At 52.1% G+C, this 5,000-nt stretch overlaps 1 non-coding gene across 1 annotated transcript; it reads left to right on the forward strand.

The window, feature by feature from the left end:
* The first annotated feature begins 4,160 nt into the window (after positions 1-4,160).
* On the forward strand, positions 4,161-4,354 carry LOC126485564 (U2 spliceosomal RNA). The gene has a single exon (XR_007588029.1). It is a non-coding gene; the product is annotated as a U2 spliceosomal RNA (small nuclear RNA).
* The last annotated feature ends 646 nt before the right edge of the window (positions 4,355-5,000 follow it).

A 5,000-nucleotide genomic window follows, 5' to 3' on the forward strand; every position in this document is an offset into this window, starting at 1 on the left:
GGCTTTCCCCACATGAGCTGCTTCGTATTTGTTTCTCACGTCCGGGGTGATATCGCTGGGTTCTGGTGTGGATATTTCCACACCTGCTTCCCTACGGCCGTGACCCTATCTGCCGTTGTCTCCTCTGTGTTGCTCTCCCATGCCTGCCTTTGACCGTCCGCCGGGAGCCCTCTCCCTTCTAACGATCAATATCAACTCCATCTCCAACCCGGTCAAACTTCGATCTCTAAAGGACTTTCTCCGCCTTGGTGCGTATGATGTGGTCTTTCTCCAGGAGGTTTGTGCCCCTTTTCTATCTGACCTTGCTGGTTATGAGGCACTGTATAACATCGACCCTGACGCCCGGCGGGGTACTGCTTTGCTCTACCGCTCAGAGTTTACTCCATCCCACGTTACCACGCTACCCAACGGTCGCGTTCTTGCATGTATCCTTCAAGATGTCCTTTTTCTAAATGTCTATGCTCCTTCCGGTGCTAACCACAGGCATGACAGAACAACACTTTTTCAGTCTGATCTCCCCCCTTTCTTAGCAGCTCGTCGCCCTATCGTCTTTGGCGGGGACTTCAACTGTGTGGTTGCCGAAGTTGATCAGGTCCCGACGCCTATGCGGTGTGAAGCGCTCGCTTCGCTCCTTCGGGCGGCTGACCTTACTGACACGTGGCGCCACTTCCATCCCGCCTACACGCAATTTACCCACATCTATCCCACTGGAGCCAGCCGTATTGATCGTGTTTATGTCTCGGCTGATTTGACTCCCGCCCTTTGTGCCGTCCAAGTCATACCCGTGGCCTTTAGTGACCACTGTGCGTACTCGTGTTCCTTGCGTATCGCGGGTCCTGCCCCGGTTCCTCGTGGCACCTCTTGGAAGATGAATACCCTTCATCTGTCCCAGCCCGAACTTCGTGCTCTTGTCACGAAAACGTGGCAGGATTGTCTCGTGGACACTTCCCGGTACCCTACCACGGTGGTTTGGTGGCTCCGCTGTGCAAAGCCCCGGCTGCGACGTGTTATCCGGCAATATAGTCGCGACGTCGCCCACTGGAAACGTAGCACGTTGGCTTTCTATCAGCAGTGTCTCACTGACGCCCTGACTCTTCCTGCTGATAGGTACGATCAGCTCCGCATGCGCCTCAACAAAATTAAAGCGCAAATCCTTCGCTTCTCTCGGGAGAAAGCCGACGGTATGATGGTGCGGTGTCGTTCTGCATCCCTGATTGACGGCGAGGAGCCATCCCTTTATCACCTTGCCTCTGAACGAACTCGTGCCAAGAAGAACACCATTCTGCGCCTTAAGACAGACGATGGTGCGCGTATCACGGACAACCGTGACGTCCTCCAACACCTGACGGACCATTTCACACACCTCTTCCGGGATGTTGAGGTCGACGTCGCCGCCCAACGTGTACTTGTCAGTGGGGTGCCTACTTCTTTGGATCGTCATGACCGCGGCTCTTTAACCGAGCCCCTGACACTCGCTGACCTCACGTCTGTCCTCCGTGCCTGTCCGGGACGCAAGTCACCTGGCCCCGACGGTCTCCCTTATGAGTTCTACCAACAATTTTGGGACCTGCTCGGCGACCGTTTCTGCAAAATGTGCGAGGAGATTTTTGCTGGATGCGACTTACCCGCCGACTTTTTATCTGGACGTATTGCCCTTATTCCAAAGGTGACTGGTCACTGTCGAGCTCAAGACCTGCGTCCTATCACTGTCCTTAACACTGACTATAAGTTGGTGGCACGATGCGTGGCCTCTCGTCTCAAACAGGCGATGACTAAGGTACTTTGCCCCACTCAATCCTGTGGCGTTTCGCGTCGGAACATCTTCACCGCCGCTTCCCTGTACCGCGATGTTGTCTTCCTCACCGCTGACACTCGCACCCCGGCTGCCATTCTTTCCTTGGACTTCGCCGGTGCTTTTGACAGGGTCTCGCACCCTTACCTGCTGGGCGTTATGTCGCGGATGGGTTTTGGGGAGCGCTTCATACGCATCATCCGGCATTTCTTGGATGGGGCGAATTCCACTATCGTGGTGAACGGTTGTCGGTCGCGCCCCATTCCCATCAGACGGTCAGTTCGACAGGGGTGTCCCTTGTCGATGTATTTGTTTGCCTTAGCGCTGGACCCCTTGCTGCGTGACATAGGCCGGTTGGTCGACGGTGTCGCTCTCCCAGGCGTCACCTTCCGCTGTGCGGCCTACGCCGATGACGTTGGTGTGTTCGTTGCTAACGCCAGGGACATCGATTCCGTTCGCCGCGTTCTCGACGTTTATGAACGGGCCTCCGGTGCTCAGTTAAATCACAACAAGACCGTGTTGCTTCCGCTAGGGCCACGATCATTGACCGTCGAACGCCCCTGGTACCGAGTTGTGGGGGAACAGCGTATCTTGGGTCTTGAGGTGACTGCCTGTCCGCAGCGTATGTTAACCCTCACGTGGCGGCGGCTTCTCACACGCATCAGGGGACTTTGCGTGAGCCACGCTGATCGGCGGCTCGACCTCCATCAACGCATCCAGCTGATTAATGGTTATCTCCTCTCACGAGCATGGTATGTCGCCCAACTCCTTACACTGCCGAAGCAGATCGGCCGAGCCATCTCACAAGCAGTATATTGGCTCTTGTGGCGGCATGCGCTATTCAAGGTTGATGCGCTGACCTGTACACTGCCGAAGGTCGATGGCGGCCTCGGCCTCATTGACTTTTCCCGAAAATGTGCGGCCCTTCTGATTCACTGTGTCGCCGCTTTGCGCGACGCCGACCCCGGTGGGACTACAGCGGTCCTCTTCGACCGTTATCGTCCACACTCGGCGCGTGCACCGGTCTGTTTGACGCATATTCCTTTCCGGCTGACGACGGTCAGAGACTATTACTTCCACCGCAGTTATGTCCTCACAGTGGCCACTGACAAGGCAAGAACGTCGAAGCGCCTTTACCAGGCACTCCGAGGCCAGCCCACGCCACATAAATTAGAGGACAGACGACCGTCGGTCATCTGGCACCAAGTTTGGGCGAATATTAACAACCCAGCCCTTCCCACGGCAGTTTCGGCGCTTTGGTACCGTGTCGTCAACAATTTAATCCCCACTAACCATCGCCTGGCGGCCATCCGCCTACGGCCCTCGGCTGCTTGCGGCCGCTGTGGTGACGTCGACACCAGAGAGCATCGCCTCCTCTGCCCCCACGTCACAGAAGTGTGGGATCTTGCACGTGTGCTCATAGCGCTGATAGGTGGGACGACACCAGCAAATGTGTCCACAGACTGGTTCATTACCCCTGATCTTCAAACACAACCCCGACCAAGACGTAACGCAATGGTGTGGCTCTTGGGCCACACCATTTTCACGATCTACGACCTTTCCCTCACCGATGCTGTCTCTTTCATGGACTACCTGTGGAGCCAGCATCGCGTGGCGGAATCTGCTCGAAACTATACGACCACTTTTGCCCGGTTTTTGCAAGTTGCAATGATCCATGGATGTCAAACGGTATTCCAGGTTGCCTAGGGCACCTTGTCCGGGCATTGCCTGGGCTTGCCCCTGGTTCTTTGCACCAATCTTTGACTTGACACTCCTCAGATTCGCAATTGGAACAATTATTGAAAAAACTTTATTGGAAACATAGGAATCACGTAATCAATCTTAGAAGTTTATTCCTTCGTTAATTCTCTGGGCGATGGGAATCTCTCGCCAGTTTTATTTTCACTTGTGTGTGCTGCCGTCCCTGTTTTTAATTTCCTTTCATTTCTATCTTTCTTTCTTTCTTTCTTTCTTCCCTTTGGTTCTCAAATCAATATTTCTTCACACCTGCAGAGCGAGGTGTCTTTCTGAGTCAAGTGTCGTCGCCCGTTGCGGCATAGCGGAGTATGCCCCTCGTTTTTAATTTCGTTCCTGGCAACAAGTCTTGCTACTCAATGCACCCTGCTGTACGTGCTGCGTCGACACTCTCGGATGGCGGCAATTTTGGAGCGGACAAGGTAGGGCTGTAGGGGAGGAAGGAGGCCCAAAAAAAAAAAAAAAAAAAAAAAAAAAAAAAAAAAAAAAAAAAAAAAAAAAAAAAAAAAAAAAAAAAAAAACAAAAAAAAAAAATAAAAAAACACAAAAAAAATAAAAAAGGAAAAAAAACAAAAAAAAAAAAAAAAGTGTAGTATCTGTTCTTATCAGCTTAATATCTGATACGTCAAAAAAAAAAAAAAAAAAGTGTAGTATCTGTTCTTATCAGCTTAATATCTGATACGTCCTGCATCGCAGGACCAGATTATTAAACTCATTTTTGGCTCATGACGGAGTGCTAGGGGCTTGCTCCACCTCTGTCGCGGGTTGGCCCGGCATTGCAGTACCGCCGGGATCGGCCCACCTAAAATTAATTAAAACACAGACTGAAATGAGTTAATATTCTGCAGTGGTCAGATATTCCGCTGGTAGCTAAACTTGTCGTAGTTGTCGATGTGCCCAGTAGTTAGCTGCCTACACACTACGATTTCTTTTAATTAATTTAAGATTATCTCAAGCATTTTTTTTTTTTTTTTTTTTTTTTTTTTTTTTTTTTTTTTTTTGCCGTTAGCCGGACCGCTCATGCAGCCGCATTACACTAGGCTGGTAATTTATCGTGGCCCAGAGCAGTGCCTTCGGATGCGTCGTTGGCGTCTCCTATGGTCCGGCCACAGATAATTTTAATTACATTTTTTGGAGTTATATCCTTAGCTCCTCGCGAACGTCGTCGTCGCCGCCGCACGCACGCAGAATGCGTGTGCGCACACACACACACACACACACGTATGCAGTAGGCGGTGGACGATGCAAGCACTCGGCTAGGTGTAGCTCGCGCCAGCCTCGCGCCGATGTAGCTCGCGCCAGCCTGGAGCTGCTGTGGGGCGGACTCACGGCTTCTCCACTGCCCTGGCAGCTAGCGGCGTTCAGATGGGAGTCGCAGTTTACTCTTGGACATGGAGGGTAGTACTGGGCTGTTGACAAGTGCTCTCGTGAATTGTCGATCCTTCCTGTTCTT

Source organism: Schistocerca serialis, chromosome 6 (genome assembly GCF_023864345.2).
Source record: "Schistocerca serialis cubense isolate TAMUIC-IGC-003099 chromosome 6, iqSchSeri2.2, whole genome shotgun sequence".
Classification (NCBI taxonomy): domain Eukaryota; kingdom Metazoa; phylum Arthropoda; class Insecta; order Orthoptera; family Acrididae; genus Schistocerca; species Schistocerca serialis.